Here is a 22,419-nt window from a genome sequence, read left to right on the forward strand (position 1 = left end):
TTAAGATTAGGCTTAAAACTTTCCTTTTGCTAAAGCTTATAGTTAGGGCTGGATCAGGTGACCCTGAACCATCCCTTAGTTATGCTGCTATAGACGTAGACTGCTGGGGGGTTCCCATGATGCACTGTTTCTTTCTCTTTTTGCTCTGTATGCACCACTCTGCATTTAATCATTAGTGATCGATCTCTGCTCCCCTCCACAGCATGTCTTTTTCCTGGTTCTCTCCCTCAGCCCCAACCAGTCCCAGCAGAAGACTGCCCCTCCCTGAGCCTGGTTCTGCTGGAGGTTTCTTCCTGTTAAAAGGGAGTTTTTCCTTCCCACTGTAGCCAAGTGCTTGCTCACAGGGGGTTGTTTTGACCGTTGGGGTTTTACATAATTATTGTATGGCCTTGCCTTACAATATAAAGCGCCTTGGGGCAACTGTTTGTTGTGATTTGGCACTATATAAAAAAATTGATTGATTGATTGATTGAAATAAACAAAGTACAACAAACAATTATCAAACATGCAAAACAGATTATTCTTATATGTATTAGTTTAAAATAAATAAGAATATTGGCACAACAGTTGTGCAGAAAGGCGCCTGTATAAATCAGGAGATTTATGAGATGTTGTTGCTCCCTGCAGAGTTCTACTGACCACTAAAACCACTGTTGAGTGTTGTGACGCCTCCTGTTAGATTATGTGACACCAGACAGGATCATGTCAACAAGGGATTTAAACTTTATTTTACATACAAGTTGTCAGGAACAGTAAAACAGACTCCCGAGTATTTTCTGTAGGGATGGAGGTGTGTGCGTGGGGGGGGAGTCACAATCTTTACCCAGAACATTTATCTTCCAAATATTAACTCAAAAGGCCTGCGCTCAGAATGAGGTGATGTCAGATTGTGAAAAGTGAGACCTAAGCAGTTGGGGGGGAGCATTGACCAGGGGGAGAGAGAAAAGGGGAGATTCATATTACAGTATCTAGGTAACGTCTGTAAACACTGTCAAAGCAAGAGCGAACACTAAGCAAATCAAACCCTGACATGCAGAATAAGGCCAGCCACTGGGATTACTAAACAAAAGAAGGGATGAAATTACTGTGCAACTACGCATTCTGTTTTAGCTGCCCTGCAAAAAAAAACCCCAAAAAAAACAATAAAAATAAAGCAAGTGAATGACGCTTGTTAAAACCATTCTGCCGCCTCATCTGCCACCCTCCTGTTCTTTGGGATGGATGGGATTCCAACCAGACTGAAAGAGGTGCTACAGGTGTGATGCACACTGAGCTAAGGGAGTGTGTGCGCGCCTTGTGCATAATCTTGTGCTGCAAATGTCCAAGTTCAAAACCTCTTGTTAATCAATTAACTCAAAGTTACCAGCATTCAAGAAGCAAAGACCAACTGGGATTTCACTAAATTCGTGATGTGCCCCCATCTTTCCTCTGGCTGGGAAAAAAAAATCCTTAAATGCTTGTGCAAAAGTACACAATGCTCTTTTCAAAACACTCGGAGCATGCGGTGTGATGATGGAAAATGTTAGCGAGCAGAAAGCTGGATGTTTGAAAGCCCTAGAAATGACAGGGCCAGTGCAACATGACCCATCCAGCATGGGTCTCTGAGGAGGATGACGCAAGACGGCACGGGAGGGGCGCTTGAGACGAGGGGGCACAAATATGTTGGTTATTACAGGCTCGCCCCCCGCTCCTTCTCCACCACGTCTGTGGCAGTCCCACCCACTGCTGAGGCCCATCTGGAACACCTCGTGACCCAACTGATTAAAAGCAGTTGGGACTTCAGTGAGACAGCGCCAGCGGAATGTAGAGACTGCGGAACGGCACAGAATAAGCGCGCCGCGAAGAGGTGTGGAAATTCCTAAAATGCATTCATGATTTTGAACCATATTCATGCTTTATCACGTGCCGTGTGTCCATTAGCAGCACTCATCAGCAAAACAACCAAACCTGAAAGGAAAAAGTCCAAATCCCAGGTGACGGATGCCCACTTTTAGAACAATAATAAACTATATGTGTACTGGAATTACTGCTCTGCTCCTTCACCCCATTAGCCTCAACACAAACACATGAACACACACACACACACATATACATCTTGCATGTGTGTATCTTGTCTGTATGCCACAGATCTTCACGATTTGTGGCATACAGACAAGAATACTCAGTCATCTTCAACCGCTTACTCCAGTTAAGGGTCATGGGGGTGGAGCCTATCCAGGCAGTCATAAGGTGTGAAGCGGGGCCCACCCTGGACAGGATGCCAGTTTGTCGCAGGGCCACATAGAGACAAACAAACACATTCACACCCGCACGCACACCTATGGACAATTTAAAGTGTCCAATCCACCAAACCTGCATGTCTTTGGATGTGGGAGGAAGCCGGAGCACCTGGAGGGAAACCACGTAAACACAGGGAGAACATGCAAACTCCACACAGAAAGGCCACAGGTGGGATTCAAACCCATGACCTCCTTGCTGTGAGGCAACAGTGCTAACCACTAAGCCACCATGCTTCCCAGTATCTGAATAGTGCAATGTGTAAATAGCAGGAAAACCCGACTTTAGAGCAGGTTTTTGGAGGTCAATAGCACAGTCACCTTCTGTGCGTGACCAACACGTCCATGGGCACACAGACGAGCGCAAGTAGTGTTACTGTTTCTACAATGTGGGCACTGGGTGTGAAAATAACAACTGAAAACTAGCGGTGACACCTGAGCGGCTCACCCGGCGCTACTTTGCGTCTGGTGTGTCCGAATCCCAGCTTGATTCAGCCGGTACAAACTGAAAGTCTTCCACTTATTTCTCTTTCTGGCTGTGTCTCTTCTTCACTCCCTGCCCACCTGCCTCCTCCTCATCAACCACAGACCTGGAAACCTGGCTGACTGCACTCTACGCTCTCCAAACCAAAAGGTATTTACAAGGTGCGCACACATCGAGCGCCATCATCCTCAACCACCAGCAGTCCAAATGGAAACCAGCTTAGAGGCTCAACACGTCTGATGAGGCGTGACAAAACAACAACAAAAAAAACCCACAGCTGATCTCTACTGCATTCACATCAACAGCCAATCCTCCGAGCGGCTGATGTGTACCTTAACATGTGTTTTATGGCTTAATTGAATAATGAAGCGATGAGAGAGAGAGGAAAAACCGCATGATGGAGGGCTGCGCCCAAACACTGCCAGAGGAGGATTGTGCGGTGGAAGCTGAGCACCACTTTGGTTTTAAAGCTGCATTTTATGAGGACTGTGGCTACGTGTCTGTCAGTAATGTTTTCATTCTCTTCCACACACGCCAAAACACAATGTTGCAAAAAAAGTAAAAAAACACCGACCACCACGCCACCTTTCATCATCATGTTTTATCTGTCTCACCACAAACACGTTTCATGTTGTGTAACTGAAGCCATAGTTTATAATTTAGTTTAGCTCACACAAGCCAGTTCTATTGCTATTAACGAGTATTTTCTCCAGATGAACCTTTTTACAGTCCAGCAGTCTGCCTGTTGGGTTCCCAGTAACTGGATGCTTGGTTACTCTGCGCTTCTTGTTAATTTTGACCTCCACCAGTGAGGCAGTGGTTTCATCTGTGTTTGACTCTTAGCAGGATAACTGAAAAAGTAATGAACATACTTCAATGAAATATCATGAGCAGAGAAATAATGTTCCGGGACACACGTGGTTGAAATTTGGAGGTGATCCAGAATATATTCTGGAAGAGAGATTTAGAAGAATGTTTTGATGCATAGCAACATTTAACTCAAAACCTTGTGAGAGGACGTTGATGGAAGTGAGAAGATGGATAATGTCCTAGAAAATAAGAGATTTTATTTTGAATTTGGGTTTTTTTTTTTACCAGAGGTGGTCAATGTGGCCCGGGAAAGGGAAGTCTGGGGTCCCCTGCTGGAGCTGTTGACCACCGTGACCCAATCCCGGATAAGCAGTTGAAGACGAGTCAGTGAGTGAGATTTTGAAATTGATCCAGAACATATTTTGGATCCGTGATCTAGAAGAACTTTTAAGCAATATGTGGGCATCGTGGAAGGATGCGCTTCTCTGAGTTCCTTCTAGTTTTTTTTATTGTATTTGTATACTGAGTTGAGAAAAGAATAAGGACACCCGCAACTGAAAAAGGTCCCGGAGATGTAGATCTTTCAACCAGCTGCAGCTGATAGATGGCTGCTTTCAAGAGCTGAAGATGGACTGGCTGCATGCCTGGGTGGTTGCCATCCAGGTGTTCTGGCAGAATGACACATGGTATTGACACATGCTCCCAGATCTGAGACAACTTCCACCTGGTGCATAGCGGCGCAAAGCGCAACTCAAGTGCTACGTTATGACTGCCGCGTCAAAGTCCAACGACAGCATGAACTCGGCCTGAAATCAAACACACAGTCGAAGAGCTGTTCTTCATAAAAACCTAAATATCACTACATCAAACCAGGAAAATCACACCAAAACACAAATCCTCAATAAGTTGAACGTGCACAACCGTTCACGCTGAAACAACAAAACACAAAAAGAAGCAGATCCTTCAGAACGTGTGGACTGAACCCAGCAGGTCTCCGGGCCATGGTGACCACACCCCAGTCCAGCTGGAAGGAATAAATACATCATACTCATTTCTTTTTCCCCCCCAATCTCCTGTCTCTTACTAACCACCCCCTCCCCCCCGACGACTGCCAAGATGAACCACAAAGCATTTTACACAAGTGCAGAGACAATTACAGTAATACCCCAAAGAGCATTCACGAGTTCCAGTACGTTTTATGTGTATGTGGCTTTTCTCTTGCTCATATCACTGTAAAGTGAATATTTGTGACAGATGGACAGTTACTTCAGGTAAATTTGACTTATATCCTACATTATCACCTACATTTTCCCACCAAAGTAGTAAACAAAACTCCAGAGGGACAAACAACAGCAACACAGTGGGTCCAGCACAGGGTACAGTACTGTCTTCTACCACAGGGGGCGCTGTGAGCTGTCCTCTCAAGTGGAAAAGTTATTTGGGGCTCACGAGGACAATCGCTGCTTCAGTTTTTCTCCATTACAGCCATTTTGTTTTTATTCATTACATTACATAATGCTACACTGTATCTTGTTGACAGTTGCCACAGTATCTTGGTGGCTTCCTTCACTTCATTTTTCAGGATGGTCTGCTTCAGGATGACGTGTGCAATCTTGTTTCCTTTTCTATTCTTTCCATGTCTTAGGAAAAGGAATACTCAGTAATGTAGAAATGTTCTAACCCAGTTTAGAACCCAATGTTCTAAACCAGCTGGCTATAAAAGCAATGACATAATAATGAGGACGTCTATAATCTTTTATTTTAAGCTTTTATATTAATTAAATTTATCCAATGTTAAGATTTGATTAGAACAAATATATAATTTTTTTTTTTCATTTTGAAATGAAGCATAATTTTTCAAAGTTTTGACTGACTGTCATAAATGATAAAAAAGCAGCGGTGGCCTTCGTGTCCACAGACCTGGGCTTTGGAAATTAAAGAAAATACAACTATTTCAAGCGTCGTATAATGTCAAAATGACACATGCTGAAAGAGACAAAGAGAAATGGAAGAAGTGTCTGCTTCAGCTACATTTGTGCAAAATTCTGCTGGTTTGCGTGGCTTTGCAAAAATATGTGAGTTTTAGATCACAGTCGATGTTAAACAAGCATGAAATGACAGTTTATAACTGATGGAATACTTCTGTGCAGTCTTGCTGTCGCCTTTCATTCAATACCTCGCTCGACCACCTCCCCTACTTTCTTTTTCTTTTGTGACAAAATTAATACCAAATCCTTTTTGCAGTGTTGTGTGGAGATTTGAATTTTAGAATGTCACTGTTGGGGAAACAAGAAAAAAAAAAAACAAAACAAAAAAACAAAACCATTTACATCTGTGACTGAGTTAGTTTATGTGCACTGACAACCACACCTGCTCCTAATGTTCCACCATCCAGCCAGCCTCTACTAAACATGCAGCAGGTGGCAGCGTTCAGCAGGAGGCAAGCAGGTTGATGTTCATCACTTCACCTGCATTGTATGTCCCTTAAATTTGAAGACTGAAAGCACTGAATGATTTTGAGTTATTGTGTTGTCAAATGGGAGGTTGATGGACTTTTTACCTCCACAAATGAGGTTGGAGGAGGTTGTGTTTTTGCCCCTGTTTGTTTGTGAACAGCCTGTAACCCACAATTTTTAATTTATCATTATGAAATTTTTACAGAGGATTCATAGCCTGATAGGCAAGAAAGGTCAAAGGTCAAAGTCAGAAAAAATCTTGGAAAAATCCTTATCCTTTAACACAAACAAATTTTCAAAAATTAATAACTGTCTAAAAAGATTAAACTTCTTTCATATTTGAGAGTGTTATGTAGGATAGTTATCACCTAATCAAGTTTGATCCAGATCTGATCCAGATTACAGATTTTGTGGCCATTTAAATGAAACATTGAAAACTTCATTTAATGTATATTTTGCATTTATATCTTACTCAAACGTGTCCCAATCATTCTCATATTTGAAAGTGGGGTGCAGACTGGCACTCACTGTCACCTGACAACATTTGATCTGGATCTGATCCAGATTGTGGATTTTGTGAATATTTGAATTTAATATTGAAAAGCCCATTTTGCATTATATCACAATCAAAAAGTGCCTCAATCACTCTCATTGTGACAATGAGAGTGATTAAATTCTTGTCTTTGTGGTGTATTGAACTGAATATAGGTTGAAAAGGATTTGCAAATCATTGCATTCTGTTTTTATTTACATTTTACACAACTTCCCAACTTCATTGGAACTGGCTTTGTAGTTTTTATCTATTCATTCAGTCGTTACATTTTACCGGGTGCTCCGTAGCAACATATAAAAGTCCAATGGGGTGAGTTCTTGTTCGGCATTATGACTTTGTTCTGAAGATATTTGTGATCTGTATGTTTTAATTGCCAAAATGAAAAATGATAAAAGTTCAATTTTAAACCCACACCCTGATAACATGATCTGAATCTTCAGCTTCATCTCTAAATGACTGTTTTTCAACTTGCACGTTGTCCTCTCTCTTTTCTACGACTGTAGCTGCCTTGTTAAAATCATTCCTGGACCCCATATACCAGCGAGGGAGTGTCCACTAAATGCTCCATCACCACAGTAAACAGTCAACTCATGAGGCATTCTCTCCGGCATGCCCATGGCAAGACTTAAAAAAAAAAAAAAGCCAAAGAAAAACAGCAAGGGAGAAACAGATGGTTGTCATTTGTGTTATGAAGACAGACAATAGCGATGCAATACATTTCCTGGAATAAAAGCAAAGGTACATGTTCCTATTTTTCTCTGGCAGCCTCTCTTCTCACACTATCACACGGGTTTGACTTGCATTTAATCCGCGTTGATAACTAAATCAGAGCTCATCGCACTGCAAGAGGTTCAAGGTGTGCTAATGTGGTGACCTCTCATCAGCATCACCATAATGTGGTGTGCACGCGCTGACCAACAGAGCAATGCAGAATTATCAGTGTGTGTAACAGTGTGTGCAGCCGCTTCAGTCACATGCTCTCACACAGCCAATTAACGCCTCCGTTAGTGCCATACCTCACGGTTCTGTGAGCAGAAACAGGAAAATATGCATTTTAAAAGGCCCTGAAAGGGTGACCGACACACGTGAGTGATGAATTCCCCGGCCATTGGCGCTCTGCAGAGGGATTCTTCATTCCTCTCTGCCGCACACTAATTTTCTTGCATGATGTAATCGCTCTTAACGGCTACACAGACTTTAGGTACAATAGAGTGGTGACTCTGGCATTTACACCATGAGAAAACAAACTCACGCGCATGCAAAAAAAAAAAAAAAAAAAAATCCTTATCGCTATAGCAACCGTCCTCTCCACTGATATTTGCGAGCTCAACCTCCAGAGCGCCTCACGAGGAGGTTGGGCAAAAAACAAGTCTCAATGTGTAAACACTTACAGATGAAAACAAACACCTTCACACAAACACACACGGGCATGCACTCGCTCACATGCACGCACGTGTGCGTGTGGGGGGAGGGGGGCTGCAGCTCCACCCACCGGCGAGGCTCCACCCAGCTCTGTCTGCATTGCACCAAAGAGAGCTGCCTCTTTTCAAAGCCAGTTTTCATCACGCGGGCAAAAGCGATTTCTGCAGCATCAGGACTTCTCTCTGCGCTCTGTCGCTCGTCCCCGCTTTCTCTGCGTCTTATGTGAAAATGACTAAATGACAATAAATAGGCCACTGGTTTCTGTGTTACCAAGGTTACACACCAAGGACGAGATGTTTTTTGTTTTTTGGCAGATATAAAATAACCTGCAGAAATGTGACTGCAGTGTTGTGCATGTGAGTCCGATTTAGTACACGTGTGGGGGTGGAGGGTGTGAGGTTCCTGTGGCAGCAAGAGGTGAATCGGCATTCTGTTCACGCAACGTCTCCTGGCAATCCCCCATTTAACTGCTGTGACCTGCCACAGATTTGCCGCTACCGACACATACACACTGAGATACAGTCACGAGGAAAACGACACATTCATCATCATCACAGGAAGTTTTAATTATGTTTCTTGGTAGTGGTGCATTAAAATGAACCAATATGTTGTAAGCAGGACTGTCACTATAATGAATACATCAACATATTATACGTGGGGGTCGCCGAGGGATTTTTAATGAGCAAGTACCAATAAAGACAAACACAAAACGCGAGGCATTCACTAATATGACGTAATGAATGACATAATCATTCTGGAACATTTCATCTGGGAGAGAAAATAATAAAGCTTGTGACCAAGTGGAATCTGTCGTAGGATGATTTCATTCAGTAAAAATGTGACTTTTCTCAATAAATTCGCTTTCACATCTGCATCAAGGGGTTATCTAGAACTGGGGTGCTCAAGTTCAGTCCTCGAGAGCTACCTTCCTGATACTCTTAGTTGTCTCCCTGCTCCAACACACCTGAATCCAATGAAAGACTTGTTAGCAGGCTTTTAATGAGCCTTTCATTGGATTCAGTTGTGTTGGAGCAGGGAGACAACTAAGAGTATCAGGAAGGTAGCTCTCGAGGACCGAACTTGAGCACCCCTGATCTAGAACATGAGAAAGGACTGTCATGAACACCTGGCATAGCCATGCCCGTGCTCCCCGCCCACACACACACACACACACCTAGCAAAATGTAAAAGTTTTTTTTTTAGTTTTAATTTGTTTCAGCACTTAAAATTTTGCTCCGCCTTCCCCAGACCCCGCCTTTTTAAGCACTTTTCTTTTTTTTGCCTTTCAGCTTCCGGGGAACTCCACCCCCCAGCACCCCCCCCCCCCCCCCCCAATTACCAATTACAGCCCTCTTAACCCCCAATTACATCTACATTTTTTAAATCTAGATGTAAATTAATATTCAAAGTTTTCAGCTAGTTGACAGTTGGGTTGTACAATATGGCCAAATTGTCATATCAATACAATATACGATACGACTATGATTTCACACAAAGTGTAGCATCAGTGAAAATTAAACATTCTTAAACAAAACAGAAATACCACACTCATTTTGCACTCATCATAAGGTTAGGATACTGTGCCCTCCAAAACTACTGAAACACTTGATATTTCACAGATTTTAATGTGTTTATGCCATTTCAAATACAAGAAATACAAAAAATATAAGAATAAAAATTTCTAAAATGATCTTCCTCAAACTCAAACTGAAAGCAAATCTCTAAAACGTGATAATACCTGTAAATAATAGTCATTTTTATTGCCAGTTTTCTTCAGACAAGTCGGGGATGGAAACATGAACATTTCCAAGTCACTGAATATGTCTTAAACTTTATTTACATCAATTATGAAGAAATACAAAAGTTTATTTCACCAAAACATCAAATGTAGGCTTTCATCTCAGATGTACTTTCTGACAAACTGTAGCTGAACTTTCAGGTCTTCTTTTTAAGAAAATCCTCCTCTACAACATTTCATCAAGAAGCTGAATTTTACATTTTTAATTCATTTATATCAAGTTGTAGAGATTTGCTTTCAGTTTGAGTTTAAGGAAGATAACTTTAGATTCATTTATCTAAAGTTGTGTTACTGGTGTGTCACTCAGACAGCAAAATTAAGAGTTTATTTAATCAACAGCTGCCTGCTCATTTAAAAGTCACCGGAGACACACGCATATAAAAGACAACCCTAATTAAAGGAGAAATGTCGCTTTTAACAGCCTGTACCTCCTTTCTGGCATAAATTAAGGTCGTTTACTCATCAGTATAACTTTGGTGTCATTATTAGTCCATGGTTCAAACGATGTGTTCAGTTAAAATCTGAGGCAAACTGTTGGGAAAGTGTAGGGACACGGACCCACAACAGGGGGTGCAAAGGAACTGGACAATGGATGAGCCAATAACTAACAATTTACTGTTGTAAAATTGCACAACGGAATACAGACAGAACCAGAATTTGGATTACAGATAAGTACACGAAGATGACATGTGGGCAGGCTCGAGGATAGGAGAGCACCGTCCAGAGAAGAGCCGGACCCCACACAATCTCCACTGCCACCGGATCTGGAAACACACTGGAGACGCCAAGTCCTGAGTCCCCAGGTGGCCATCATCTTCAGCTGCCGGATCTGGTACTGCTGGCAGGAAGCAGAAAAACAGATGTAATGAGTGTGTGAAAACACACCCAGTAATCAGTCAGCAAGTGTTTCTTTCCAGGTGGGAACAACACCTCCACCTACAACACAGTTCAACTCCGGTTGTCTCTGCAGTTCGGTGTGACAAGTGAACACCCTTCACTTTGTCACCACTCCGCACTCTGCCAGACGACAACAGTGAGTAGTCTCCTGAAACAATATCACAGAATAGAAAAGTAATGTGTGCACGGCACAATCACGGCTGAGGTATTACCTTAGAGGTAGACGATATCTCGGCAGTGAGGTGGAGATGTTGTCTGGCTTTTATGGGATGGTTGATGATGATGAGTGGTGATGAGTGACAGCTGGTAAGGGTGATGAGTGACAGCTGTCACTCCGGTGGCTCCTGCGTGGTGGCAGCGCCCTCTCGTGCCCAAAGCCCGCACTTCGGGCAGGGCACCCTCTGGTGGTGGGCCAGCAGTACCTCCTCTTCTGGCGGCCCACACAACAGGACCCCCCCCTCAACCCGGCTTGTCGGGGTGACGGTTGTAGAAGTCGGGCAGGAGGGCCGGGTCCAGGATGAAGCTGCTCTTCACCCAGGAGCGTTCCTCAGGGCCATACCCCTCCCAGTCCACCAAGTACTGGAACCCCCGGCCCTTCCGACGGACGTCCAGGAGCCGGCGCACGGTCCAAGCCGGCTCCCCGTCGATGATCCAGGCAGGAGGCGGCGCTGGTCCGGGAGCACAGAGTGGTGAGGTGTGGCGAGGTTTGATCCTGGACACGTGAAAAACCGGGTGGATCCGCAGTGAAGCTCCAACTCCCAGCTTCACTGCGGATCCACCCGGTTTCCACCCAGGACCTTGATGATTTTGAAGGGACCGATGAACCGTTCCTTCAACTTGGGGGAGTCCACTTGTAGGGGGATGTCCTTCGTTGACAACCACACCTCCTGCCCGGGCTGATATGCAGGGGCCGGGGAACGCCGGCGGTCTGCATGGGCTTTAGCCCTGGTCCGGGCCTTCAGCAAGGCAGAACGGGCGGTGCGCCACACCCGACAGCAACGTCGCAGGTGGGCCTGGACCAAGGGCACACCGACCTCTCCCTCCACCACGGGGAACAATGGGGGCTGGTACCCCAAACACACCTCAAACGGGGAGAGGCCGGTAGTGGAGGACACCTGACTATTATGCGCATACTCGATCCAGGCCAGATGTTCACTCCAGGCCGTCGGGTGCGCGGCTGTCACACATCGTAGGGCCTGCTCCAACTCCTGGATGGCCCGTTCTGCCTGTCCGTTCGTCTGTGGGTGATACCCGGACGAGAGGCTCAAGGAGGCCCCCAGTTCTCTACAGAAACTCCTCCAGACTTGAGAGGAGAACTGGGGACCACGATCTGAGACAATGTCTGTTGGTATCCCATGCAGACGTACGACGTGGTGGACCAGGAGGTCTGCTGTCTCCTGGGCCGTTGGGAGCTTCAGGAGGGCCACGAAGTGGGCCGCCTTGGAGAAACGGTCCACTATTGTAAAGATGGTCGTCATGCCCTGGGACAGCGGGAGGCCCGTGACAAAATCCAGGCCGATGTGGGACCAGGGGCGATGAGGCACCGGGAGCGGATGCAGAAGTCCTTGAGTCTTAGAATGGTCCGCCTTGCCCCTGGCGCAGGTGGTACAAGCCTGGATATATTCCCGGACGTCGGCCTCCATGGATGCCCACCAGAAGCGCTGCCGGACCACTGCCACGGTTCTTTGCACCCCTGGATGACAGGAGAGCTTGGAACCATGACAGAAGTCCAGGACAGCCGGTCTGGCTTCTGGTGGGACGTAGAGACGGTTCTTTGGGCCGTTTCCCGGGTCTGGGCTCCATGCCAGGGCCTCCCGGACGGTCTTCTCTACGTCCCAGGTGAGGGTGGCCACGATAGTGGACTCGGGAATAATGGGCTCCGGTGGATCCGGCAGCTCGGTCTTGACCTCCTCTTCGTGAACCCGGGACAGGGCGTCAGATCGTTGGTTCTTGGTCCCGAGGTGATAGGTGATCCGGAAGTCAAAACGTCCAAAGAATAGTGACCAGCGGGCTTGCCTGGGGTTCAGCCGCTTGGCGGTCCTGATGTACTCCAGGTTCCGATGGTCCGTGAAAACCGTAAATGGTGCCGCAGCTCCCTCCAATAGATGTCTCCACTCCTCAAGAGCCTCTTTCACCGCGAGGAGTTCCCGATTGCCCACGTCATAGTTCCGTTCAGCCGGGGTCAACCTGCGTGAAAAATAGGCACATGGGTGGAGAACCTTGTCGGACTCTCCGCTCTGGGACAACACGGCTCCTATCCCTGAGTCAGAGGCGTCCACTTCAACCACAAACTGGCGGCTAGGATCGGGCTGCACCAACACTGAATCTAACAGGGGCAAGGGGTATCGATTGCGAACCGTTATGTCGTTCAGCCCCCTATAGTCAATGCATGGACGGAGTTCGCCGTCTTTCTTGCCCACAAAAAAGAAACCAGCACCCATCGGGGAGGTGGAGTTTCGGATCAGCCCGGCAGCTAATGAGTCCCGGATGTAGGTCTCCATCAATTCGCGCTCAGGACGTGAGAGGTTGTACAGTCGACTGGACGGGTACTCAACGCCCGGGATCAAATCTATGGCGCAATCATACGGACGGTGTGGGGGAAGAGTGAGTGCCAGATCTTTGCTGAAGACGTCAGCAAGATCGTGGTACTCCTCAGGCACCGCCATAAGATTGGGGGGACTTTAACCTCCTCATTAGCAGCCAAACCGGGGGGAACCGAGGATCCTAAACACTCCCGGTGGCAGGTTTCGCTCCACTGAGCCACAACCCCAGACGGCCAATCAATCCGGGGATTGTGTTTAATCATCCATGGGAAGCCCACAATCACGCGGGAGGTAGAAGGAGTCACATAAAACTCAATCTCCTCCCGATGATTCCCAGACACTACCAGAGTTACTGGCAGTGTCTTGTGTGTGATTAAAGGGAGAAGGGTGCCATCTAGTGCCTGCACCTTCAAAGGTGAAGGGAGCGCCACTAGAGGGAGCCCTACTTCCCTTGCCCATCTGTTGTCCAGCAGATTCCCTTCTGACCCCGTGTCCACCAGTGCTGGGGCCTGAAGGGTTAGATCCCCACTCAGGATCTTAACTGGGAGACGTGCAGATATGCGTGTATGTCCCACGTGAATGTTATGACCCACCATGTGGAGCGTGGGAAGGGCGGAACCTTTTCGGACCCGGAAGGGAGAGGGACGGCGCGTGCCCGGCCACATCCTTCGTCTCGCTCCCGACGGCGTTGTTCTAACCGATTGTCTAATCGTATGACCAGATCAATAAGCCCGTCCAAATCCCGCAGCTCGTCCTTGGCCACCAGATGCTCCTTGAGGACCAGAGACAGTCCGTTTACAAAGGCGGCGCGGAGTGCAGCAGCATTCCAGCCGGACCTCGCAGCCGCGATGCGGAAGTCGACTGCATACTCGGCTGCACTCCGACGCCCCTGTCTCATAGACAGCAGCACCGTTGAAGCGGTCTCGCCTCTATGTGGGTGATTGAACACCAGTCTGAACTCCCTCACAAACTCAGTATACACCCTTAGGAGCCGTGCATTCTGCTCCCAAAGCGCCGTAGCCCAGGCGCGTGCCTCACCTCAAAGCAAATTAATTACATAAGCCACCCGACTGGAGTCTGACGCGTACATCATGGGACGCTGTGCAAAGACGAGCAAACACTGCATTAAGAAGTCTGCGCATGTCTCTACACAACCTCCGTATGGTTCCGGGGGACTTATGTATGCTTCAGGGGATGGTGGGGGGGTTTGTTGAACGACCAGTGGAATGTCTATATTCGGCACCAGGACAGCAAGAGGAGGAGCTGCAGCCGCGCCCTGTGCGTGCGCTTCCACCTCCGCGGTGAGAGCCTCCATCCTGCGATTGAGTATATTGCTCTGCTCGGTCACTAAGTCCATCCGAGCAATGAAGGCGGTTAAGATGCGCTGCAACTAACCTAACGCGCCTCCTGCTGGCGCCTGTGCACCCTGCTCTTCCATTGGATGTTCAACAGATGGTTGACGCCCCTCGGAATCCATGACGTTGGCCGAGATATCCTGTTGGGAAAGTGTAGGGACACGGACCCACAACAGGGGGCGCAAAGGAACCGGACAATGGATGAGCCAATAAATAACAATTTACTGTTGTAATTGTGCACAACGGAATACAGACAGAACCAGAATTTGGATTGCAGATAACTACACGAAGATGACGTGTGGGCAGGCTCGAGGATAGGAGAGCACCGTCCAGAGAAGAGCCGGACCCCACACGATCTCCACTGCCACCGGATCTGGAAACACACTGAAGACGCCAAGTACTGAGTCCCCAGGTGGCCACCGTCTTCAGCTGCCGGATCTGGTACAGAAAAACAGATGTAATGAATGTGTGAAAACACACCCAGTAATCAGTCAGCAAGTGTTTCTTTCCAGGTGGGAACAACACCTCCACCTACAACACAGTTCAACTCCGGTTGTCTCTGCAGTTCGGTGTGACAAGTGAACGCCCTTCACTTTGTCACCACTCCGCACTCCGCCAGACGACAACAGTGAGTAGTCTCCTGAAACAATATCACAGAATAGAAAAGTAATGTGTGCACGGCACAATCACGGCTGAGGTATTACCTTAGAGGTAGACGATATCTCGGCAGTGAGGTGGAGATGTTGTCTGGCTTTTATGGGATGGTTGATGATGATGAGTGGTGATGAGTGACAGCTGGTAAGGGTGATGAGTGACAGCTGTCACTCCGGTGGCTCCTGCGTGGTGGCAGCGCCCTCTCGTGCCCGAAGCCCGCACTTTGGGCAGGGCGCCCTCTGGTGGTGGGCCAGCAGTACCTCCTCTTCTGGCGGCCCACAAAACACAAACATTTTTCTCCTACTACTAAGGTGGATTAGAACTTTCTGTGGTACACAGCACCAACTATTGGACAGGAGGAACCTAGCAATCAGAAAGACTCACTGATTTTAAAATGCAGCTCTTTTCAACCAGACGTGCTGTGCCGTGACATGTCAATCATCTGTGTCCAATCAGATTTCAGGGGAGTCCAGTGCAACCCCGGCTTCCGGTCTCGCACCACGCATGCCAGGAAGTGTTCAACATTTGACATTTCCTGTTTCACTGTGGACTCAAAATTTGGCACTTCCTGTTTCAGTGTGAACTTGCCACTGAGTTCCCGCAAGATTCCATGAGAGCTCATCTGTCAATCCAGGAAGTGTCAAAAATATAAAATACAGTACTTTAAAAGGGTGATTACTGTAGGTGCGGTAAAATCTAGAAAATGCTCTTAAACCTAGAGAGTTAAACCACATGAGAGAGGACAGCTCATTAAGAACTGGTATGTTGATTGTTTAAAGTCCCTTTGTTAACAGAGGTGCATTTTTTAACAAAGCCTGAGAATACATTCTTTTTGCTGTTTATACAGGATACTATAATGTTTTTTCCACATCCCAATTTCAATATCCGAATATTCTTAAGAAATAAAAGGTCATTACTCTTTGAAACGGTGTACTTACCTTATGAGCTGAATAACCCAGTCTATGACGATAATGACACCATTTATCACAATTACTTCTGAGACAGTACACTCCCCGGCCACTTTATTAGGAACACCTGTTCAATTGCTTGTTAACACAAATAGCTAATCAGCCAATCACATGGCAACAACTCAGTGCATTTAAGCATCTAGACGTGGTGAAGACGGCCTGCTGAAGGTCAAACCGAGCATCAGATTGGGTAAGAAAAGGGACTGAAGTGACTTTGAACATGGCATTGTTGTTGGTGTCAAATAGGATGTTCTGAGTATTTCAGAAACTGCTGATCTACTGGGATTTTCACACACAACCATCTCTGGGGTCTATACTGAACGGCCCGAAAAAGAAAAGATATCCAGCGAGCGGCGGTTTTGTTGACGAAAATGCCTTGTTGATGTCAGGGGTCAGAGTGGAATGGGCAGACTGGCTGAACGGCGTCTGCGCCATACCATCATGTCAATATGGACCAACATCTCTGAGGAAAGTTTCCAACACCTTGATGAATCTTTGCCATGAAGAATTAAGGCAGTTATGAAGGCAAAAGGGGGTCCGGCCCATTAGTAGCAAGGTCTACCTAATAAAAACGGTTATTGTGACAGGCCTTGGTGTAGGATAGTAAAAACCACAAATTTATCAAAGGTACCGAGATCATTTCCTCTCTTATTTTGTTGGTGCATTTGTGCCTTTAAGTTGTTGGAATTACTCTGTGTTTGGTTGATTTAAATCACCAGAAGACAAATTAACTCCACCAGTGCTTTGGCGTCAAGTCAACATGGACTGCTGTTTGAAAGACAATCCTGTCAAAAGGCAAGGCAGAACAAGTCAGGAGTTCAAGTGTCTCGAGGTATTTTATACCACAGTCCATTATGTGAAAACATGAACGTATCTCAGTGGGAGGTATTATTACCACATGGTTTTAACCTCCGCACCAAGAGAGCACCTGCCACACTTTGTCCACACTAAACTTTTCCTTGTGTTGTTTTTGAGAGCGTTCTCTCTCGAGCAAACTAACCTGAAAATGACCACCACTAAATGTAACATGAGAAAATAAAAATGGCTTTAATGATGACAAATGACATCAAGGATACTCAGGTGCTGAGTAGAGTGAACGCTGTGCACGCTAAATATAGCACGATGTCATCGGGCTGCATGTGTGCGGTTTGTGCTGCCAGAATAATTAACGGCTTTGTTCTCCTTGACAGATATAAGCTGGAATAAAAAAAACAATTTCTAGTCAAACTGTGTTCATCTGTTCAAGAAATACGTAATCACAGGGTGACAGAACAGTTTCACACCGCACAGACAAAACAGCGCGATCACTCCCACTTTTGTTTGTAAGTGTGTTTTATCAATCATGCGGATTGATGAAACAGACAATTTTGTTACTTAGCAACTGAGAGAGAAAGAAAGGAAAGTTCTAACTATTCCTGCCTTTCTGTAAGGGGTGGAAGAAAAAAAAAATAAAAGGTTAAAAATAAAATACAAAGTTGTTTTTGAATAGTCTGAAGCCAATTTGATTAAAATGGTTGTGATATGATGAAGACAGAGTCACGTTTCACCACTGTCCCTGTATCACATTCACAAAATTGATATTTATCATTTCAGGAAAGTGTCCTCATGGACGAAAGTGATAAAAAAAGTGGTGTTGATGAAAATGCATGTGAAAAGAAAAAATGGGCTGAAAAAATACTGTTTACAGTTCATCATTCTCAAAACTCAACTGCTATTATTCGATGACGACAAACAAACACCACACCCACCCCTCATCAGCTTTTATCTCGTGGTGGTGACCAATCGAAAGAGAAGTATAAAAGAATTCATCCAATGAAAAGTGTGATTTTGCAGAAACATAGACAGCCATTCTACTGCACTAATAATGTTATTTTACTATCACCCTGACTGGCTTCTGTGATGCACATAGTAAAAAAGGCTAATGGAGAATTTTGCAGAGTGCACGGGATCTTTTTTGATAGGCTGAAAGTAAACAGTAAATGTTCTTTTGGCATTCTGAATGTGGTCAACAGCATTTTGTCGCTGAATTTTTCCATTTCAAATCCATCGTTAAAACTCCATTTTTTAATTTATATGCATTTCATCACCTCCATTTTTATCCTTAAATTTTTCTCACTTCCACTCCTACATACATATCGACATTTCACTGTTTAATTTAATTTTACTGTTTAATCAGATAGAAACACTATTGTGGTCACAGCATGTGTACAGTCTAATCAAAGTACTTTGGTGTGCCATAAATGATTTTTTTTTCTGCCACTAGATGTCAGAGTAGCTCCATTTTTTAGAAAAATCAAAAACAAAGGTTGCCTTCTCGAACACTCCTCTCCAACCCCAAGACTTTTAGCTACTTTCTCTGTATATGGGAAAAATTCAGATGAACGTTAATTCAAGTCCAACTCTGTTTTTGGTCAGAGACATTTTAGGAATAAAAACCTGCACTATCTTCCTCTTTATGGAAATCACTGGACACAAAATCCATATCTTTGCTTTGTTGTAAACAGTATTTCACTTGCCTGTCATGAACTATTTATTTCTCTCAGGTTTGTCCAGATCAGTAGACTAGTTTTTAAAAAAATTGATTGAAACTTTCAAACTAAAAATATCCCATCTTTATGTCACTTCTTTGGCTTCCAGTTCATGTAAGTTCAGATTTTAAGGTTTTACTGAAACATTACATTTTAAATGGAGCAGTACCCTCCTATCTGATATGTCTTGAAAGAACCTACAGTAGTGTTCAGAATAATAGTACTGCTATGTGACTAAAAGATTAATCCAGGTTTTGAGTATATTTCTTATTGTTACATGGGAAACAAGGTACCAGTAGATTCAGTAGATTCTCACAAGACCAAGCATTCATGATATGCACACTCTTAAGGCTATGAAATTGGGCTATTAGTAAAAAAAAAAGTAGAAAAGGGGATGTTCACAATAATAGTAGTGTGGCATACAGTCAGTGAGTTTGTCAATTTTGTGGAACAAACAGGTGTGAATCATGTGTCCCCTATGTAAGGATGAAGCCAGCACCTGTCGAACATGCTGTTCTCTTTGAAAGCCTGAGGAAAACAGGACGTTCAAGACATTGTTCAGAAGAACAGCGTAGTTTGATTAAAAGTTGATTGGAGAGGGGAAAACTTATACGCAGGTGCAAAAAATTATAGGTTGTTCATCTACTGATCTCCAATGCTTAAAAAAAAAAAAACAGAGACACGTGGAAGAAAATGGAAAACAACCATCAAATTGATAGAAGAAAAACCAGAATGGCAAAGGCTCACCCATTGATCAGCTCCAGGATGAGCAAAGACAGTCTGGAGTTACCTGTAAGTGCTGTGACAGTTAGAAGATGCCTGTGTGAAGCTAATTTATTTGCAAGAATCCCCCGCAAAGTCCCTCTGTTAAATAAAAGACATGCAGAAGAGGTTACAATTTGCCAAAGAACACATCAACTGGCATAAAGAGAAATGGAGGAATATTTTGTGGACTGATGAGAGTAAAATTGTTCTTTTTGGGTCCAAGGGCCGCAGACAGTTTGCGAGACGACACCTAAACTCTGAATTCAAGCCACAGTTCACAGTGAAGACAGTGAAGCGTGGTGGTGCAAGCATCATGATATGGGCATGTTTCTGCTACTTTGGTGTTGGGCCTATATATCGCATACCAGGTATCATGGATCAGTTTGGATATGTCAAAATACTTAAAGAGGTCATGTTGCCTTATGCTGAAGAGGACATACCCTTGAAATGGGTGTTTCAACAAGACAATGACCCCAAGCACACTAGTAAACGAGCAAAATCTTGGTTTCAAACCAACAAAATTAATGCCTCGCAGATGTGAAGAAATCATGAAAAACTGTGGTTATACAACTAAATACTAGTTTAGTGATTCACAGGATTGTTAAAAAAGCAGTTTGAACATAATAGTTTTGAGTTTGTAGCGTCAACAGCACATGCTACTATTATTGTGAACACCCCCTTTTCTACTTTTTTTTACTAATAGCCCTACTAATAGGTCTTGCTGGATTTGTGAGAATCTACTGAATCTACTGGTACCTTGTTTCCCATGTAACAATAAGAAATATACTCAAAACCTGGATTAATCTTTTTAGTCACATAGCACTACTATTATTCTGAACACTACTGTATGTGTCAGACCATATACTGCGTTCTCAGAAGGCAGAGGTGTTATGCATTTCAAAGGTAAAGAAAAAGTAGACCAAAGCAGTTTCTCAAACTGTGCACCTATTTTATGGAACATCCCACCAGCAGAGACAAAACTGTCTGGTTCAGATGCATCATTTAAGTCAAGACTGAAGACACATCTACTCTCACAGACATACCTACAACCTATGAATAATATATCCATGTCGAGAAGTTTGGTCTGGACATCAAACGAGGAGGATTCAGTCTAATTAATTTTCTGAGGTTGGGTCCCTTTAAACAGAGTGACTGAATTTATGTTCATAATAAATGTTCCAGAATTTATAACCAGATCCTGATCCACTCCAAAAATAAGCAACTGATTCCCATTCATATTCTGATAAATAAGCAACATCTAACAGACATATTAACCAACCAACTAGCTGACAGAAAAATAGCTAGCTAAATATTTTTAGCAGCTTAAAATATCTGTGGTAGCAAAAGCCTTGAAGTGAAATATGCACCTTATACAGGCACATGCGCTGCTTTCAGGACTGATTTTGGAGTTTTATGAGGAGCTCCGTCCTTGCCTCCATTTTTTACCAGCCTCACTCACTTTTCCTTGGCTGCTTTCTTATGCTAATAGCTAAAGCAATTGTGTGGGCCAGCAGCCTGGAATTCCTCTCCACAAAGAAGAAATGGCGATGGAAGGAGAGAAAAGACAGAGAGAAGGAGACCAGACAACACAGAGTTGGTGCATGTCAAAAAACGGAGGAAAAAAACCTGCAAAGAAACGTAGCAAGGAGATCTTAGTTTTCTGGATAAAGGAATCGGATCATGAGATGGCTAAGAGTAGCTCTGCTATGCTAGCTGATAAAGGTGAACAACTGTTTTGTAACTTTAATACATACAAGTTTTCAATCAATCTCTTTTTATTCATTGGTTGGCTTGCCTCATGCCCAAAAACCAACCAACCAAACAAACAAACACAAATGAAGAAGCGTGATCTGGGTAGCCCCCCTCTGCCCCCTACCCCCTCGCTGTGCAGGGTGTGGTCTATTACAGCGTGGCTGTCAGTTTTAGGATGGACAGAAATGCACGAGCGAGGACGCCATGCACCATCATTAAAGCTCGGGCAAATACACAAAGGAAAAGGACGCCACCCTCTCCCACAGACACACCACCCTCGCCTCCACCAAGCCAACCCTTCAGAGACCGAGAGCAGGTGGGCCAATTAGTGTCCCCCGGGTACCTCCCCACAGACGCAAGCAAAGCCCTGTATAATTGGTTTCCTCATCTATGAATTATTAATCCAGGTCCTTCTTTGAGGTTTTTGACAGAGCAGGGTCACAACACTGCACCTTCTGACAAAGAGACTCTACTGTTTAACCCTCAGCGCCATGTTAAAAACCCCTTCGACCAAAGAGGGGACAGTCACCTACATCAACAAACCAGGTTAACAAACCTGGACCGGAGAGATGTAATGCATGCAAGTGTGTTAGTTATATAGACCTTTGCATTTAATTATAAAACATATAATCCAGGAGGCACGCTGCTTCCTGCTATTTGCATTGGGACATTTTTGGTTCAGTGTCTTCTTCAAGGTTTCAACACAAAGACAGAAGTAACCAGGCATTGATCCTCAAACCTTCAATTAAACTGACAATTACACTTTAGAAACTAAGCTGTAGCTCACCTCAGAACTATGTTCAACTGCACCCGTTCAAGTTATATGGAAGGCCATTTGAAACAGACTCTTGCAAGTTGTAGTCATGCTTGTTTGTGTCCCGGTACAGCTCAGCCATGCCAGCTGTATGGAAGGCACTGCCACTTCCTTAAAATGACGTAAATATCAAGCCAATCAAGCAACAATCTGAGTGTTATTAAGAGGCTAAAGCCCTGGACCCACCAAATAATGAACAGTGAATCATGAGAGATGCAGCATGTTTTTTTTTTTGTTTTGTTTTTTTGGTAGGAGAAGAGGTACTCACCAGCTAACGAGGCTCATCTCTGAGCGTGGCGCTAATTTCAAGAAGTTCAAAATTTAGCAACAACAGCATGGTGCAG

The 22,419-nt window shown here is 44.7% G+C and overlaps 1 protein-coding gene across 2 annotated transcripts in view; it reads right to left on the reverse strand.

The window, feature by feature from the left end:
• The window catches only part of LOC117506635 (rho GTPase-activating protein 21-A-like), a 185,620-nt gene that overhangs the window by 123,550 nt on the left and 39,651 nt on the right, over positions 1-22,419 (reverse strand). The gene's annotated exons all lie outside the window — the stretch shown is intronic.

This window comes from Thalassophryne amazonica, chromosome 1 (genome assembly GCF_902500255.1).
Source record: "Thalassophryne amazonica chromosome 1, fThaAma1.1, whole genome shotgun sequence".
NCBI lineage: Eukaryota > Metazoa > Chordata > Actinopteri > Batrachoidiformes > Batrachoididae > Thalassophryne > Thalassophryne amazonica.